The sequence below is a fragment of the Microtus oregoni genome, unplaced genomic scaffold (assembly GCF_018167655.1).
Source record: "Microtus oregoni isolate MIOR12 unplaced genomic scaffold, Mior012 000018F_ref0000195, whole genome shotgun sequence".
Taxonomy (NCBI): domain Eukaryota; kingdom Metazoa; phylum Chordata; class Mammalia; order Rodentia; family Cricetidae; genus Microtus; species Microtus oregoni.
This window is the reverse complement of record NW_024543077.1, coordinates 23,103,848-23,124,303: the sequence shown is the minus strand read 5'-3', so window position 1 is coordinate 23,124,303 and position 20,456 is coordinate 23,103,848.

Below are 20,456 nucleotides of genomic sequence, written 5' to 3'. Positions count from 1 at the left end.
TTCTGTAACCAGGCAAGACTTCCAGTTGAGGGATTGAGACACCAAACCAGCCACAAAACTTTTGACCTACAATTTGTCCTGCTTGTGAGATGTGCTGGGGTAAAGGTGGCACAGAACCTGTGGGAGTGGCCAACCAATGGCTGGTCCATCTGGAGACCCATTACCAGAAAGGGAGCCCATGCCTGATGCTACCTAAAGGGCCAGGAACCAGAGGCCTAGGATAGACCTAAACACGAGTGGCCAAAAAAGTAAGAAGGCAATGAAATGATTCCTAATGATACTCTGTTATACTCGTAGATTGGGACCTAGCATAATTGTCATCAGAGAGGCTTCATTCAGCAACTGATGGGAGCAGATGCAGAGACCCACAGCCAAATACTAGGTGTAGCTCAGGGAATCCTGCAGAAGAGTGTGGGGGGGGGGCGTTGTAGGAGCCAGAGGGGTCAAGGACACCACAAGAAAATGACCTGCAGAATCAACTAACCAGGGTTCATAGGAGGCTCACAGAGACTAAATCGACAACCAGGGAGCCTGCATCTGTCTGTTCTCAGACCTCTGCATCACGTAGCTTTTGGGTTTTTTGTGGGACTCCTAATAGAGGAATTAGGGACTGTCTCTGACTATTTTGCCTGCTTTTGGGACCCTTCCTCCTACTGGGTTGCCCCATCAAGCCTTAATATGAGGGGGATGTGCTTAATCACGTTGCAATTTGATATGCCATGTTTGGTTGATGTCCCTAGGAGGCCTGCCCTTTTCTATAGGAGAATAAGTGAATCTGGGGGGAGAAGGGAAGTGTGGAGGAGAGACTGGGAGGAGAGGAAGGAGGGAAACTGACATATGAGAGGAGAATAAAAAGGAAAGAAAAAAAATGATCCTCCCCCATCAAATAGTTATATAACTGGATAAGCAGAAGGGATCAAAAGAAACCTCATAAATTATTCTCTTGTCCCAAACAATACAAAACCAACAGGCAACCGACACGTTCTTGAGCTCATTTACTAGTCCATGACTCCCTACTTAGACATACAACCTCTCCACCTGAAACATGGAAATTGTTGAGGCTGGAATGAGAAGGGATCCTAAAATGCTCTTTACCAGCTTGGTAGGTCTGGGGCTCAGAGTCCCACAGCATTTTAACTGGAAAACTCTGCATTTATGCCATTGAAATTGCCCTTCACTTTTCAGAACGAAATAAAACTAACATTTGAGAAGATAAGGACATTGAAAAGACATCCTTCTGGTGCTTTTTAGAGCCCTGTATTTAATTTGGAGGATTAGCCAGTTGTGTTTAAATGTTTGTCTTCAGGGAAATTCCTGCTGGAGCTTAATCACTATTTTAAGTTGTTAAGAGGGTGGAAATTTAATCCAATTAAGGTGTTTAGGTGCTGGGCCATAGGGAGGTGATAAAGTCATCAAAGCTGGGAAGGGGAGTGTCAGGTGAGTGTGCAGGAGACAGATGCTCATTCCTAGCCCCTTACCAGGTGATTCCCTGCACTGCAGCGGGATTTTGCCAGAGAGAAGATATCACCAGGTGTGGCCCCTTGACCAGCTAAACCAGCTGCGCAAAAGAAACATCTTTTCCTTTAGAGACTCTGGGCTACTGTTTATTAACAAGAAACCCCTGGGGCTGGAGAGATGGCTCAGTGGTTAAGAGCATTGCCTGCTCTTCCAAAGGTCCTGAGTTCAATTCCCAGCAACCACATGGTGGCTCACAACCATCTGTACTAAGGTCTGGTGCCCTCTTCTGGCCTGCAGGCATACACAGATAGACTATTGTATACATAACAAATAAATAAATAAATATTAAAAAAAAAAAAAAAAAAAAAAAAAAAACAAGAAACCCCTGACTTAAAGTGTTACTGTTGCCAATCAACTCCTTTTTGTTTTTCTCCTTTCTAACATAATCCCTTTCCTCTTTTTTTCTTTCTTTCCTTTATCTGGTATGATGAGGTCTCCGCATCCATAGGACATGTGAAGTGCTACCGCTGAATTATATATCACCTCTCAAACCTGACAGACACAGAATGCTTCCCCAAATCACTAGGGATGTTTGTATACCTCTGGGAGGGGAATCACACAGGGGGATAGCTATGTGGCTATCTTTGGCTATTCCTACATTAGCAAACATGAGGCAATCAGGGCCTTGATAAACACTTGCACTGATGTTTTTGTTTTTGCAAAGTGTGAGAATCAGGTAAGAAACGAGGCCATCCTGGTAGAGCTCTCTAATTAGAGGAGCACTCGTGCAATTAAGCCAACAGCCTCAGCTAACTGCCTGCCAGCCACGGAGGTGAGCCCATCCTGTAGCAGGCACCTTATTTAAACTGCTGGTGACTACAGTATGTAAGCAGTCTCACGTGAGGCCAGCAGAACTGCACAGCCGGGCTCGGCCACTACATGAATCATGAGCCATAAACGGTTCCTGTTTTAAACCACTACATTATAGTTTTAGAAAAATTAAAAAATATGGCCGGGGTGTGGTGGCACCCACCTTTAATCCCAGTGCTCCAGAGGCAGGGATAGGCAGATCTCTGAATTCAGGTCAGTGTGGTTTACAGAGCAAATTTCAGAATGGCCAGAGCTACATAAGGGAAATCCTGCCTAAAAACAACAGCAACAACAGAAGAAGAAACTAATTTAATCTTTGATCATTTTAAATGTATCTTGTTCATACTCACCCTCACTCCCCTCTCTTACCCACTTCCCACTCCAGAACCTTCTTCCCAACTTGGCCCCTCCTACTTTCATGTCTTTTCTGTTTCTTTACTATCCACTGAGTGGGGGCTGCTTGCATGCATGTGCGTAGGTGTGGTTTTATTTGCCAGATCATGGACAACTTCCCAGGGCTAAGGCACTACATTTAGATACACGAACACATGCAACCATAAACATTGGGTGTGGAGAAGCAAGCGTGAAAGTTCAGCTCTCAGGAAGTAGAACCTGAAGCACTGAGATAGAAAGTCAGCTTGGTTATATTAGCAAGAACCTGTCTCAAAGCAAACACCACACACACACACACACACACACACACACACACACACCTGACACTCACACAAGCTAGCACTTATAATAATCAACATTCAGACTATGGTATTGTTTTTTCTAGCTTCTTCTTCTAAGCCATTAATAAATACTAAAAATTAGGAAATGGGTAGTAAAGGAAAAAATGCAGACTAACCAATAGTATAGATAGTAACAGTCTGTCCATGTCTGTGTGCCAACAGTTCTAAAAGACCACCACCTAGTTAATTTCATAAGCAAAGACATTCCATGAATCATTAGCTTTCTAGAAGCCAGTGGGTGGAGAGTGTCATGAGACCATCTCATACTGTAGGTGTAAGAACTACAATATGCGCAAACATACCATAAATTTTGGGAACCACTAAAGCATGTGCACTCGCCTATGGGGATGCTGAAATATGGCATGTGCGTGAAAGTCAAAGAACAATTTGTGGGAATTTCAAATGCAAGCTGTAAGAGCTTGGAAGCAAGTGCTTGTACCCACTGAGCAATTTCAGAAGCAGTGCTTTTTCTTGCAGGGTCTGATCAGTTATTTACTACTTTTAAAGACTCTTTATTATGGCCTGGACTCAGAAATAGAAGCTATCAGCCAGGGCAAGCCTATGTTTCTTGGCAATCTGTTCCTGGTGTTTTCTTTGGCTTCATTCACTGGCCAAAAAAATTTAGCATGCTTTGCAGCCTCTTTGTTTTTCTTAGTTTGTTGTTTCTCCATCAGCATTTGTATTGCAGGACGTGTGGAGTAACAGGACACTGAATCTTGAGTGGTTTGTCCCTAGGCTTCTTACCTTCTTTGTTTAAAGGCTTTCTGATGACATATTAGTAGATGTGATGGCTATTCTTGGTTGTCAGTGTAACCATAACTGGAGTGAAATATAAGCCAGAAGTGGAGGCCACATTTGTGATCCAGATCTAGAGACAGGATAACACAAGCCTTTAATCTTGACCTTGAGTCTAGAAGGCAGACCTTTAATCTGGGTCACTCTTTCTGCTGGAAGCCTATATAAGGACAAGGGAAGGAGGAAGGCTTTGTTCTTCACCTGCTTGTCCCTGCTAGTCAGCACATCCATTCCTTCTCCAGGATCCAGCAGACCAGCTGAGACACCCAGCCTTGTGTGACTGAGCAGCTACAATGTCAAGAGCTCTTAGGTTGGCATCTATAGTGTATCCCCAAATAGCCTGACCTTCCTTTCTGCAGTTCGTGGACTGTAACAAGAATGGCCATTTCTCATCAGGTGCACTCTGCTATGGGGTCAAAACACCTTGTTCCATGGGAAAACCTCGTTTGTGGTTCCCACTGCTGATTCCAACCACATAACCCTTCCACTCTTAACAACAGCAGACACTTCTGTGGCTATATTCCTCTCATAGAAACTACAAAGCATGTGTCCTTGTCCACTTGAATGAATTTCTGACAGCCAGAGACTGGGAAGGAGATATTCAACTTTATTTTGATGTAGCCAATTGGCTAGAAGTCATCGCAAAAAAAAAAAAAAAATCCCACTATTTTTCTTCTTCTTTTTTCTTTTCTTTTCTTTCTTTTTTTTTTTTTTTTTTTTTTTTTTTTTTTTTTTTTCGAGACAGGGTTTCTCTGTGGTTTTGGAGCCTGTCCTGGAACTAGCTCTTGTAGACCAGGCTGGTCTCGAACTCACAGAGATCCGCCTGCCTCTGCCTCCCAAGTGCTGGGATTAAAGGTGCGCCGCCACCACCCGGCTATTTTTCTATTCAGTATGAGCAGGTGACAGATAGTGAAGAGAAAATGAAAGTAGGGGAAATCAATTAAGGTTTGTTAATATTGTTGGTGTCCTAGCACTGGTGAGGTAGAAGTTGGAGGATTAAAAGTTCAAGACCATCCTCAGCTACATAGGGAGTGTAAGGCCAGCCTGATGCTTATGGGATTCTATTTCAAAATAAGTAAGCTAATAAACAAGCGACTAAATAAGTAAGGTTTCTATGGATACTTATGTGTTGGATCCTGATGCTTTCCTACAAAAGGTATCTTACATTGGGTATCAAGTGTTATAGAGTATGCCATTTCCGAATTTATCAAATAATGCAAATGATATACTTTCCAGTACCGTAGAAAAGGCAATGCTGCTCTGTGATTTGTAAACACTTAGGGGTCTTTTAACCCCCACTTTTGGTTTTGATTTGTTTTCTCTTTTTTGAGACAGGGTCTCACTTAGTGACCCAGCCTGGACACAGACTTAGGACAATTGTGATCCTCCTGTCTGGCCCTTCCCTGTGCTGACCCAGATTCCAGGCACATGTCACCACTCTGGGCTTCCTTCTCTCATTGCTCATGTTTTCTCACTTGATTCTGTAGCCATCTTTGTTTCTACACTGGTTATAACCATAGCTTAATAAAGAATGAAATATTGCTGGGTTTGGTGACTCATGCCTGTCATTCCAGCACTCAAAGAGCAAATGCAAGAGGATTGTGAGTTTGAGGTCAACTTGGGCTATTAGTCATGGTTGCGAGTGGGGTGGGGGAAGACTATATCCTAAACCTTTAAAACCTACTGGTGCCACTACTTGTATTGGAAACACTTAGTTGTGAACAAAATGCTGCTATTTGCACCTCAAGCTCATTATCTTTTCCCACAGCCCTTGATACTTTCATAGTGTTCCCATAATGTACCCAGTACATTCTGATTCAACACTGGTGTTATAAGTCAGGTCCCCAATGGCGCAGGCGGACAAATCTTTAACATTTTCTCCCTGGCTGGGCATGGTGGTTCACACTTATGACTTCAATCCTCTTGAGGCAGAGGAACTTGGGTCTCAAACATAAAGCCAGCTTGGACAGCATAGCATGACCTTACTGCAAACAAATTTCTCCTTGCTTAGTTCTCTGTATGTTCCTGCAGTGCAGGGAATTGAAGGTAGGCACTTACATATGCTAGGCAGGCCATACTCTTAGCCCTTTTTCAAACTTGTCCTACTTTCTGACATAGTTTCAGGTAGCCTGGTTTGGACTTAGTCACCTGTGTAGCAAAAACTGGTCTTGAACTTCTCTTCCTCCTGCTTCCCCTTTCACAAGCTGCCATGCCTGATTAAGTTTTATTGGCTGATGCTTTGTTTGTTCGTTGGTTGGCTTTTTGTTTTGTTTTGGTTTTGGTTTTTCAAGACAGGGTTTCTCTGTGTAACTGCCCTGACTGTCCTGAAACTTGCTCTGTAGACCAGGCTGGCCTCACACTCAGAGAAATCCACTGCTTCTGCTTCCTGAGTGCTAGAATTAATGGTGCGTGCCTACACTGCCCACCAAATAATTCTAATAATTGTTGATATTGTTTGAAATTTGGGGGAAATTACCTTGCTAATTTTTTTCTGAAAGCTTAAATATTTATTATGTATACAGTAGGCTTGGTATTCTGTCTGCATATGTTCCTGCAGGCCAGAAGAGGGCACCGGATCTCATTACAGATGGTTGTGAGCCACCATGTGGTTGCTGGGAACTGAACTCAGGACCTTCAGAAGGGCAAGCAGTGCTCTTAACCACTAAGCCATCTTAAACATTTTTTAAAATTATATTTTACTTATTTTGAATGTAGGAGGGCATAGGATAAGGGCTTGCTAGTGCCACTCTGTGTTTGTGATGGTCAGAGGATAATGTTTCTTCTTCCATGTGGGGCCTAGGTAGCAAACTCAAGTCTTGACAAGTGCCTTTACCCACTGAGAAATATTGTTGGCTCAGGTATTTGTTCTTTTGCTTTTTTTCTTTCAATATGGGGAAGTTTTCAGTTAATAGACTATTGTTTTCCAATCAGAAGTTGGAGGTGAGCTAGGAAGATGACTTGGTCAATAAAATCCCAACCCTACAAACTCAGAGATTGAGTTTGAATCCCAGAACCCAAGTGAAAGCCAGCATACATGGATGGCATATATCTTTAAGTCCATGCTGGGGACCAAAACCAGGTAGATCCCTGGAGCTTATAGGTCAGCCAGTCTAGCCAAATGGATGAGCTCCAGATTCAGTAAGAGCCCCTTTCTTGCCTGGCAGTGGTGGCACACGCCTTTAATCCCAGCACTTGGTAGGCAGAGGTAGACAGATCTCTGTGAGTTTGGGGCCAGCCTGGTCTACAGGGCTAGTTCCAGGACTGCTAGGGGTGTTGCACAGAGTAACTCTTTCTTAAAAGATAATAATTAAAAATAAAAAGCCCCTTTCTCAAAGAGAGGTAGAAAGCAAGTGAGGAAAATGTCTGACATCAGCTTCAGGTCTGCACACGTACAGAGCGAGTTCCTGGACTGGTTCCATAGCTACGGAGAAACCCTGTCTCAAAATACCAAAACAAACAAACCAAAAGACAAACCAAAAAAAAAAGAAATACACTGACCTCATCTCCAATATTAGTTACTAAAGACATGAAGTATTATCACAATGGATTGGGTCACATTTCATGCTATTTTAAATAAAGCAACTACAGTTAATGCAAACAAGAATGGTAGGTAATAATTGGGGTGTATCTATCCTATGGCTCATGAACTATATATAATCCAGGATACTTATGAATGCTGCTCAACACATTCGGAGACAGCAACATCAAATCGCCATGTAAAGGGTTGCAAATGTCTGATGAGTAAAATTCTTGAAATTTACTGCAATAATTGAAACTTGCCTGTAAGAATTGCAGCTAAGCCTTGTTTATATGGGGAGTTAGAGTTGAGCCAGGGCTGCATAGTGAGATGCTGTCTCAAGAAAAGAAATGGGCAGCAGCTGTTGGAGACAGAGGAAGAGACCTGCATCGGAGCACTGGCCTGAGCTCCCAAAGTCCATTTGGAGAGCGGGTGGAATGAAAATATGAGCAAAGAGGTCAAGGCCATGATGGTTTCACTCACTGAAACAGTCTACCTGAGCCAATAGGAGCTCACCAACTCCAGCCAGACTGGGAAGGAACAAGCATAAGACCAAACTAGTCCCTCTGAATGTGGTTGACAGTTGCATGACTGGGGCAGACTGAGGGGCCACTGGCAGTGGCACCAAGATTTGTCCCTACTGCATGTACTGGCTTTTTGGGAACCTTTTCTCTTTGGATGGATAGCTTGCTCAGCCTAGATATAGTAAGGAAGGCCTTGGACCTTCCCCAAAGCAATGTACCTTTCCCTCTCTAGGAGTGGATGGGGGTGGGGTAGGAGGGTCTGTGGAGGGAATGGGGGGAAAGGGAGGGAGTGGGAACTTAGATTGGTATATAAAATGAAATAAGTTAGTTTGTCTTTTTTTTTTAAAAAATAAATAAATATAAGAAAGAAAAGAAATGGGGCTAAGAGAAATGAAACTGATTATCAGGAAAAAAAAACTGAGTTTCGTGAGCCTGGAGAAACACATGGGGGAGGAGCATGCTATAGTGTGGTCTTTTGTTTTTAAGCAGAGAACATAGACGTATTAAGGAAAAATGAGAAAGAATTCTGGAGATAGGAGGAGTTCCAACAGGGCTACCCTGTCTTGCGGCATTTTATTTGCACTAAGAGCAAGTGTGCTGCTAGAGACAAGGAAGCTGAGCTTGGTGTAAAGACTTACTCTCCCAAGGGATGAACCCATCTCCAGCTTAGCTGTGCAAGCACACAATGAAAGAAGATAAAACTAGTGTGAAAACAAAAAATATAATGATGCTTTAGAAGCATTAACATATTCGTTAAATCCATTGAACACTTGTTTCCAAACAGAAACCCATAATGGGTTGGGCACCCAAGAGCTAATGGCATAAGAAAGACCATGTTTAGGTGCTGTGGTGCTCACATCCCACTGTCTCCTCTACAGGCTTCACTCCCCTTTCCTTGGCCCTTCCCAGCTCTTTCTCCCCTTGCTGCCTCCCTGCAACCATTGCTTAACCCATCAGCTCAATTTAGAGTCTCCCTGTTTTGTGCTGTTGCCTCTTCCCCTTCCATTCCCATCCCACCCTTAGAGACGTAATTAGATTTAGAAACCTCTCCTTCCCCGCTAAAAGATGGCTGCCCTTTTTGCTTGACAAATTAAAAAAAAAATGCAACCAACACAGAACTCTATAAAAAGGAAAACCATATTCAGTTAACTGAGCGTGGCGATGCACATCTGGAATCCCAGCACAGAGACTGAGGTGGTGCACATCTGGAATCCCAGCACAGAGACTAAGGTGGTGCACATCTGGACCCAAGCACAGAGACTGAGGTGGTGCACATCTGGAATCCCTGCCCAGAAACTGCGGTGGTGCACATCTGGACCCCAGCACAGAGACTGAGGTGGTGCAAATCTGGAATCCCAGCACAGACACTAAGGTGGTGCACATCTGGACCCCAGCACAGAGACTAAGGCAGGGAACTGAGAATTCAAGGCCAGCCTGTAATGCACACGAGTTCCAGGCCACCCAAACTACATGAAGACCTTGTCTCAAAAATCAAGCCAGGTGGTGGTGGCTCACAGCTTTCAACCAAGGCAGAGGCAGGTGGACATCAGTGAGTTTTAGGCCAGTCTAGTTTATAAAGTGAGTTCCATGACAGCCAAGAATGTTACACAGAGAAACCCTGTCTCAAAAAAAAAAAAAAAAACATCAAGCCTGAGTGAAGTAGCAACTATGAAGAAAATTTCCCAGGTTTCTAGTTTAAGGGTCACAGAAATGGTGTCTGCAAAGCATTGTCCATCAAGTTCTTTCAACATAATCAGTCATTCCTCAAAGTCTTCCACACTCCACAGCATCACTGATTCTATGTCTTTGTGAGCAGGGCCTAGAGATAGGTCAGCTCTTATCCATTCAGTTGACCGACACCTGCGGTATGTTAAGGGGTCTTGTTGTTGACATTTACTACTAACCCCAACTAGACGACGCAGAATATGCTGTGTTGTGGTCCAGGTGGAGAATATCAACGTGCAACTGACCTTATACCAAATTCCAGCCTCAGAGCCTGGCCTTCCTGGATTTTACCAAACTCAAAGCAGCACTAAAAAATATGTTGAGAGGGACTTTGCCTATGTGACAATCTGAGATAGGACTGCCATCAACTGCAATAAGAGTTATGAGCAGTGCGTGATGCAGACCACACCTGTGAAGTCTGTGTCCACTATGGAGTATAATTTGGACAAGGACTTTGACATTCCCCTGGACTATAAACAGCAAAACAACATTAACAACCTAATACCATAAAGACAAGTATGAGAAGCCAACAGAGGGCAAAGCTGACTGCTTTCTGATAGAGAGCTCATCTCCCTCATTGCTGAAAAGCTGAGCTTCCTCGACTTCTCTGCCTGTGGCACTAGATTGGATGGGAATAGAAAGGCTCACATTCAATCCTTTCCCAGTCCCAGCAGGTAGACTCTACAAGAGGAACTCTCAGTTACAAATTAAACTTGGGAAGATCACTTTCATCATAACTTATGTCCATTTCTGTGTCTGGACAGGAGGTGGCCATTGAATTCATAAGCTTACTTTAGTCTGTTACTTGCACAAGACACACCAAGAAAGTCAACAACTGGGCAGGCAGTGGTGGTGCACACCTATAATCCTAGCACTTGGAAGGCAGAGGCAGGCGGATCTTCATGAGTTCAAGGCCAGTTTGGTCTATAGAGTGAATTCCAGGACAGCCAGGACTGTTTCACAGAGAAACCCTGTCTCAAATAATAATAATAATAATAAAAAGAGCAATAAACATACCAACAGGCAGCACTAATTTGAAAAAAAAAAGAAAAAGAGAAAGAAAGAAAAAGGAAAAAAAAGGACATGAAGTTGAAAGGGGATGTTTGAGGTGGGTATGCTGTTTACATATATGAAATTGTCTCTCTCTCTCTTTTTTTTTTTTTTACTCTTTTCCTTGGCCTGTCTGTGCCATTGTCAAAGAATAAAAGGTATTCCTGGGGGCTGGAGAGATGGCTCAGTGGTTAAGAGCATTGCCTGCTCTTCCAAAGGTCCTGCGTTCAATTCCCGGCAACCACATGGTGGCTCACAACCATCTGTGAAGAGGTCTGGTATCCTCTTCTGGCCTGCAGACATGCACACAGACAGAATATTGTATACTAAATAAATAAGTAAATAAATATTTAAAAAAAAGGTATTCCTAATTTAAAAAAAAAAACAATGCTCTTTTGACCCAATGATTGAAGAGAATGAGGCTGAAGAAAGAGGAATATTTGAGGTACTGTATTGGTGGGTGCACTTCATTGTACATAGGTCCACACCTATAAATGAAAAACACAAAGAACAGGAAGAAGGTGCGATGGGTAAAAGCACTCACTATGCAAGTCTGAGAACCTGCATCTGAATCTCTAGAACCCACATGAACCTGGGCCAAGAGCATCTGCAATCGCAGTGCTCCTGTGGGGAGGATGGGGTCAGCTAGTTCAGTGTACTCAGCAGGAAGATAGCAAAGAGACCCTCTCTCAAACAAGATGGAAAGTGAGGACAGCATTTGAGGTTGTCCTCTGACCGCCCTCCACACATTCTGTGACACACACCTGTACTCCTTTAGGTGAATGGACACACACAACATAAATGCTAACATAAATTATGCTTTGGTGACAATGATGTACAGGTGATGGCTTCTCAGTTGTAACAAGTGTACCCTTCTGGTAGAGGAAATTAACTATGGGGAGACCGAACATACGTGGAGAAAAATCTGTGAGAGGGGGAGAAGTATCTAAATTCCTTCCAATTTTTGCTGTAAACCAGAAACTTCTTTAGGAAATTTAAATAGTTTGATTGAGACAGGTTTTCCTTTAGCCCAGACTGGACTCAACTCAATACGTAGAAAAGGGTGGCCTTCAACTTCTCATCCTCCGGTCTCCATCTCCAGGTTTACAGGATTACAGGTGTGAGCCATCATATTCATTATTTTTGTGAAAGTACACATGGGTGAGTATCCAGGTGTGAGAGATTGTTCATGTACTGTCCATCGGTGTTCATGTTTGCCTGTGTTAAAACTGCCTAGGTTTGGGGCTAGAAACTCAGTGGTTAAGAGCACTGACTACTCTTTCAGAGGACCCGGATTCAATTCCTAGCACCCACATGGCAGCTCACAACTGTCTGTAATTACAGTTTCAGGGGACCCAACATCCATGGCAGAACATCTATACACATAAAAAAATAATAATTAAGAACTAAAAACGTTGCCTCATTTTTGTGTGGATGAGAAGAGCGTATAAAGTAACATGAAACAGCTCTCACTTTTTTTTTTTTTTTGGATTTTCGAGACAGGGTTTCTCCATAGCTTTTGGTTCCTGTCCTGGAACTAGCTCTTGTAGACCAGGCTGGCCTCGAACTCACAGAGATCCGCCTGCCTCTGCCTCCCGAGTGCTGGGATTAAAGGCGTGTGCCACCACCGCCCGGCCAGCTCTCACTTTTTAAACGTGTAGACTACAGGTAATTCTTCTCAACTTCACAACTGGATTTCTTTTAAGTTCTAACAGTTTGACTTTTGGGTTTAATAAACATTGCTAGCAGAAGCAGAAGCCAGTTTGATACGGTAAGAGAGCTGTCAGAGTGAGGAGATGTGTACAATCGGATTTAAACCTCCTTTTTTTATTTTTCCATTCAAATATTTACACTTCCTTCCCTCCTCCTAATCCCCTCTCGCTCCTCCATACTTCCTCCTCCCTCTCCCTCCCTGCTTGAGAGAGGGCAGGGAACCCTGCCCTGTGGGAAGTCTAAGGCCCTCCCCCCTATATCCAGGCCTAGAAAGCTGTGCATCTATATAGACTAGGGTCCCAAAAAGCCAGAACATGCCGTAAAAACAAGTCCCAGTGCCTTTATCAATGGCTTCTCAGTCAGCCCCCACTGATCAGAATAGCTAAAATCAAAAACACCAATGATAGCCTTTGCTGGAGATGATGTGCTGTAAGGGGAACACTCATCCATAGCTGGTGGGAATGCAAACTTGTGCAACCACTTTGGAAATTAGTGTGGTGGTTTCTCAGGAAATTGAGAATCAACCTACCTCAGGATCCAGCAATACCACTCTTGGGAATATACCCAAGAGATGCCCAATCATACTACAAAAGCATCTGTTCAACTATGTTCATAGCAGCATTATTTGTAATAGCCAGAACCTGGAAACAACCTAGATGCACCTCAATGGAAGAATGGATAAAGAAAGTGTGGAATATATACACATTAGGATTAAAACCCTTTTAAAAGAGCATTTGGCATGAGTGAAAGGGTGCCTGGATATCAGCTGATTTGCAGCTTATAACTCCTTATCCGACAGTGGTGACGCCTGCGTACTTACATTATTTCAGACACTGTCTCAAGACAGCAGAAAGAAAGCAGCATCCCTCTCTTTCCTGTAGACTGAGTTTTGTTTCTCATCTAGGTTTTGGTTTCCTAAAAGAGAAGTCATCCGTTCAGTGAAAACTGACTGTTTCTTGCATTCCTCTTGTAGGACCATTAGCTTGTTATTGCAGCATCCCCGGAAGTTGAGCAACAGCACAAGCAGGCATCATTTGGTTCTGGGTGGCCATGGGAAACACGAGAGATGAACAGTTTTCTTTCTTGCCCTCCTCAAAGCCTGTAAGGTTTAGAGTTAAATGCCCAATCAGGTGAAATTTCACCAAACCCAGGCCCGTTTCTCCTCTCAGTCATTATCTGACTTGAAGTGACTGCAGCTCTTCTAAGTGCCCTTCTGTTGCCCTTGGGGAGTTGGCGCCTAGACGCCTAGCACGATTGAAAGGTGATCTGGGTTAGAAATGTTTTTCTAGAGGAAACAGATTTGCAAAGATAGAGTTACACAAATCACCCTGGATGTGCTACACGCAGAGAGTCAGACATCATCATCCTTTGTTACACACACACACGCGCACACACACACACACTCACACTCAATACACACACACACACACACACACACACACACACACACACACGGCCCACTTTGAAAGGCAAGCTACCCAGGACAAAACGGCAGAGATACTCTTGAGTTTTCGTGGTTTTCTTTTCTTGGTTTTAGAATAGCTGTTTCCTGCCTCTACAGCTGCTGGGTGTGTCCCTTCTCCTGTTCCTGTGATCTAAACCTAAAAAAGGAATCTTCAAAAAGAATGAAGATCTTAAAGTCAAGTTCTAAGCTCACACATTTTCACACACCCACTGTTTACTTACAGGGTCCCATCTTAGATCTACAGGATCTCAGCCCTTTCTGTTTTGGAGAATGTTTTTGCCTTCCTGCAGGACAAAAAAAAGTTGCATTAAATAGCATATTGTTTCAGCTTTACAAGTCTACAACCTAAACACTGCTTCGGACTCAAAGCCACATCCCTTAAGATTCCCTCTCTCAAAGCAACACACAAGGAAGAGACAATAGTGGCCTTTACTGGTTTAATTGTGTTTTCTCTACTCTGTGTTTCCCAAGCCTCTAAACCTGCTCCCAGGGGAGAACTGTGCTCCTATGGGAAACAGCCAGTGGAATGGGAGGAAAAACGTCCCCCAGATATTTAACAGTTTATGCTTTACACAAATCAGAGCTCCCATTTTCCTCTGCCCATCTAGGAGCCTTGGAGCTCCATCCCTGCTAGGCTTCTCTGTAGCTCTTTAGGCAGCAAAATCACTTCTCCAATCGGCACCGTGTCCTCTAAGCAGGACTGGGGAAACACTGATAACGGAGATAAATGATGTTTTTCCCTGGACGTGGAAACATGATTCTAACCAAACATAATCAACACTGTACTGCATTTGTAAAATCATGACTAGAAATTCCTTAGTGGGTCAACCCATAGCAAACCTCATGGTAAGGCCCTCTTCAGTTGATTTTATTGAGAGATCCCTCAGTCAGTTATCCACAAGTATGGTTTGGTATATGGAATTTCCTATTGGTACTGAGGTGTATTTAATTTCAGTTCATTTTGGTATGTCTGTGTATGTATGCATACATGCATGTGGGTGTCCATAGAGGCCAGAAGGGGGATTGGATGCAATGGAGCTGGAGTTAGAGGTGACTGTGAAGCCTCCTGATATGCCCTTGACTGCTATTTCCAACCAACTCTCTCTCCCTCTCTCTCTCCCTCCTTCCCTCCCTCCCTCTCCCTCCCTCTCTCTGTCTCTGTCTCTGTCTCTGTCTCTCTCTCTGTCTCTCTCTCTCTCTGTGTGTGTGTGTCTGTGTGAAGCCTCCTGATATGCCCTTAACTGCTGAGAGCCATCTTTCCAACTCTCTCTCTCTCTCTCTCTCTCTCTCTCTCTCTCTCTCTCTCATCTTTCTATTGCTTGTTTGAGATGAGGGTTTACTCTGTATCCTTGGCTGTCCTGGAACTCACTCTGTAGACCAGGGTGGCCTTGAACTCACGGAGCTTCCCCTTGCCTCTGCCTTCTGAGTGGTGGGATCAAAGTCATGGGTCACCATTTCCCCTGTTGTTTTTCATTAAATACAGTGGCTGCCTCTGAAACAACTGCTCTCTTAAACAGCAATTGCAACTCCAGCAGCTACCAGCAGCTGCACTGGCCACAGCCATGTGGGAATCCTGTGTCCCCAGGCGCCGATTCTATCACAACCAATAAAGGAATTTTATCTAGATCTCTATCCTTCTACAGAACTCAGGACTCAAAAACTGATGTGACATTAGGCTCACCCAGAGAGGCCAAGCAGCAAAGAGCTATCCTCTCCTTTCTGGTGCCTCCCCGAAAAGGGGGCGTTCTTCGGCTCAACCCCCACTTAAGAACCCTCCCTACCACTTCCTGTCTGCTAGCTGCTGATTCAGTCCCCAGGTTAATTTTATTTAATCAAACAAATGTAACACATCTTTGCATTGTTAACAAAAGCAGCAAAAAAAAAGTAACACACCTTTGCATGTTTAAAATAATATTCCATAACAGCAATTGCTGCTTAGGACCACAGTTGTTTAAGAGGCAGCCACTGCATTTAATGGAAAAAACAAAACAAAAAAAAAAAAACACACAGGAAGATGGTGGCCCATGCCTTTAATTCCAGCTCTCAGGGAGGCAGAGGCCAGGGGAACCTCTGTGAGTTCAAGGCCATGCAGGTCTACAGAGTGAGTTCCAGGACAGCCAAGTGAAGTATTACTGTGTTGCTCTTACTGTTCGCTAGAATAACATTCTCTAGATTTTAAGCTCAAGATATCCTGTGCTTCCCAAGTTTGGACTACAGATGGGTTTGGCTTCAAAAATTTATTGTTTACTGGATGTCTTCTTAATTCTCAGTGACTTTCCCATAGATTTGGAGTCCCCTGAATCTTCTTTTTTCTCTCTCTCTTATTTGATTGAATCTCCCCCGTTCCTCCTCTTCCCGCTTTTGTCTCATTTATTACAGGTTGTCTTCAAATTCACCACATAGCCCAGCATATCATTGAATTCATGCCCAGTGCTGAGATGATAGGTGGATACCACGACACACAATATTTTAGTTACATTTCTATTGGTGTGAGAAAGAATTGCAGACAATGCAATTTATAGAAGAAAATGTTTAATTTGGGGCTTAAAGTTTCAGATGGTGAGTTCCATGGCTATCACAGAAGGGAGGATGGCAGTTGGCAGGCAAGAATGGCACTGGAGAAGTAGCTGAGAGCTCAGATCTTGAGACACAAGTGGGAATCATGTGGCCTTTTTAAAACTCAAAACTCACATTCAGTAGCAATTCTCCCTATTCTTCCCAAACTGTTCCACCAACTGGTGGGGGGGGGGGCAAACATTCAAATATATGAGTCTAAGGGGGCACATTCTCATTCAAGCCTCCACAGCCAGTTTATGAGTTTCAAGCATGTTACGCAAGTACTCTACCAACTGAGGGATGCCCCTAGCCCCCAGCTCCTTTTCTTTGCCATGGGATAGACAGACACTTTCTTAGGGGCATGCCATGTGTAGCTATCAGTCTGTGGTTATCAGAAGATAACTCATCTTATTATTGCCAGGAAACAGAAGGAGTGCACTAGGCATAGCCTACACAGCTACTCCCTCACTAGTGACATGTTGAAGGAGCTGCGGGCTGTGTTCCTGCCGCTTGGCTCCCGGCCACCTGGCTAGCTTATGTCCCGAAATAACAACACACAAACTGTATTCTTTTAAACACTGCTTAGCCCATTAGCTCTAGCCTCTTCTCATATCTTGCCTAACCCATATTTAGTAATCTGTGTAGCACCAGTCTTACCAGGAAAGATTCAGCATGTCTGACCTGGTGGCTTGCTTCATCGTGTCTGCCCTGGAGAAGGAGGCATGGCATCTTACCTCACTGCCTTCTTCCTCCCAGTATTCTGTTCTGTTTACTCCACCTACCTAAAGGCTGGCCTATCAAATGGGCCAAGGCAGTTTCTTTATTAGCCAATGACCTTCCTCCATCAGTGACATACTTCCTCCAGCTAGATGTCACCTAAAGCTCCTACCACCTCCCCTAACAGTGCCACCAGCTAGGGGCCAAGCATTCCAGATATGAACCTGTGAGGGGGTATTTCACATTCAATATATATGTATTCCAAAGATGCAGACTAAACCAGGTCTGCTATGACATGCCTGTGATCGCAGCAGTCTGGAGTCTGAGGCAGGATGACTATGAGCTGAGGGACTGTAACTAATTTACTACCTAATTCCTTGAGAGAAGACACTTTTCTTGTGACGTCGAAAGGTAAGCAAGGACAAGTTTTCTCATTAGTCCATGCTTCTCAGTTTGCATTTTTTATGTGTGCATGTGTGTGTGTTCATGCACATATCTGTGTATATATATGGAAACCAGAGGTCTACTATAGGTATCCTCCTTTCTTTCCCTATACCTTATTTCTGAGGCAATTTCTACTGATTAGAAACTCACAGATTCTACTCTCCCTTCTCCCCCCACTTCTATATTCTCAATTTTGTCAGGTGATCTTTTCTATTTTGACTTTTCAGGTGGATCTATATATATTTTTCTTAGGGTTGACATCCAGTTATGCCAACACCACTTGTTGAAGATGCTTTCTTTTTTCCATTATATATATTTTAGCTTCTTGGTATAAAATCAGGTGTTCATAGGTGTGTGGATTAATATCTGAGTCTTTGAATTCAATTCCACTGGTTAACCTCTCTGTTTTTATGTCAATACCAAGCTGTTTTCATTACTGTAGCTCTGTAATAGGGCTTGATGTCAGGGATGGTGATGCGTCCAGAAGTTTCTTTATTGTACAGGATTGTTTTAGCTATTCTGAGTTTTTTGTTTTTCCCGTATGAAGTTGATTATTGTTCTTTCAAGATCTTTAAGGAATTGTGTTGGAATTTTGATGAGGATTGCATTGAGTCTATAGATTGCTTTTGGTAGGATTGTCATCTTTAGTATGTTGATCCTACCTATTCAAGAACATGGGAAATCTTTCCATTTTCTGGTATCTTCTTTAATTTCTTTCTTCAGACTTAAAGTTCTTGTCAAACAGGTCTTTCACTTCTTTGGTTAGTGTTACCCCAAGATATTTTATATCATTTGTGGCTATTGTGAAAGGTGATGTTTCTCTGCTTCTTTATCATTTGTATTTAGAAGGACTTACCAACTCCAGCTGGACTGGGAAGGAACAAGCATAGGACCAAACTAGTCCCTCGGAATGTGGTTGACAGTTGCGTGGCTGTAGTAGACTGAGGAGCCACTGGCACCAGGAATTATCCCTACTGCACCTTATCCCAGCAGCACCTTTGACCCAGCTCACAGGATCAGTGCCAACTTACTGACAGGCTGGGAAACAGAAAAGCTATACCGAATTCCCTTGGTATGAGGCAAATATCCTCAAAAAAATGGTAGAATTCACAGTCTAATATCTCTCCAGGCACTCCTCGTCTGTCTGTCTGTCTGTCTGCCTGCCTGCCTGCCTATCTATCTATCTATCTATCTATCTATCTATCTATCTATCTTTGAGACAGGATCCTAGGCTGGCCTCAAACTTCAGATCTTCCTCCCTCACCCAAATGCTGAGATTACAGGCATCTAACACCACTCCCGATCCTTAATACTTTTGTATTATTCCAAAGTTTAATATTTATTTTTATGATACATTTTAAAAAGTAAAACATATGGAGTACTGTGGTATATACTGTGAGTCCCGGCCACTTGGGAAACTGGAGGATTGATTTCACTAATACTTGAGACCATCTTGGGCAGCATAAGGAGAGTAAACAAAAAGTTGGGCATGGTAGCTTAAAACCTATCATCTCAGTTATGCAGTGAGGAAGATTGTCATGAGTTGCTAGACCATTCCTCAAAAATAAACAAACCAGGGGCTGGAGAGATGGCTCAGTGGTTAAGAGCATTGCCTGCTCTTCCAAAGGTCCTGAGTTCAATTCCCAGCAACCACATGGTGGCTCACAACCATCTGTAATGAGGTCTGGTGCCCTCTTCTGGCCTGCAGGCATACACACAGACAGAATATTGTACACATAATAAATAAATATTTAAAAAAAGAAAAAACAAACAAACCAATAAGGCTGGAGAGATGACTTCAGAGAACCCGAATCTGATTGCTAGCACCCACAAAGTTGGCTGAAAAGCATCTGCAGTTCTGGGGATCCAACATTCTCTGGCCTCTGTGGGCATAGACATGTATGTAGGGTGGACACAAACAGGCAAAAACTCACACATTAAAAATTAAATAAAAAACAAAATGAAACAACCCAAACAAATAGACAAATGTTGACTCTAGTAGCACAAAACCACATCATGACCAGGTAGGATTTACTCTAGGAATGTATAGATGTAGTTTTGTGTTTTTTTTTCCTGACAGCACTTTGGATTGAATTCAGGACTTCACACATGAGTTAGGAAAGTACTTAATCATGGAGATGATAATTATGTTTGGAAAGTAATCATATGAAAGTATTTAGGAAAACAGTTACAATCAAGGTCCTAGATGCCTGAAAGTCACTAGATAAAATTTAACAATAATAGAGTAAGAAAAAAAATGGGTGGGTTCTTTTAAAACTTCTAAAATGTGAGTCATCACAAAAGCTGTTATTAGTGTGAAAATACAAAACATCTCCCAGTCACCCTTCAGCAAGGGCATATATAAAGCTCCTTGCAGAGAAGGGTCATTTATCTCTGCCATGATGGTGGCTCCTTTATCCTCCTGTTGTTTCCCAAGTTCAGAGTCCAAGGCTTTCTAGTGGCAGTTGTAATGGGAAGGTCAAAGTACCCTTGTTCTATCTCTTGATGAGATGAGCCCACTCTGGAAACAGAACTGTGGTTGGAGGTTTCTCTGCTCTGCTTCTAAATAACCACTTGGAGACTTACTATCGTAAGCTACTTGGCTTGTCGCTCAGGCTTATTACTAACTAGCTCCTACTTTTAAATTTCTACTTACCTATGCATTGCCATAGAGCTCGTGGCTTTACCTGTGGTCTAGGACATCTTGCTGCTTTGGCAGCTTGGTGTCATCTCCCAGACCCCACCCTTCTTTTTTTTAAAAAATATTTATTTATTTATTATTTATACAGTTAGCCAGAAGAGGGTACCAGACTTCATTACAGATGGTTGTGGGCCACCATGTGGTTTCTGGGAATTGAACTCAAGACCTTTGGAAGAGCGGGCAATGC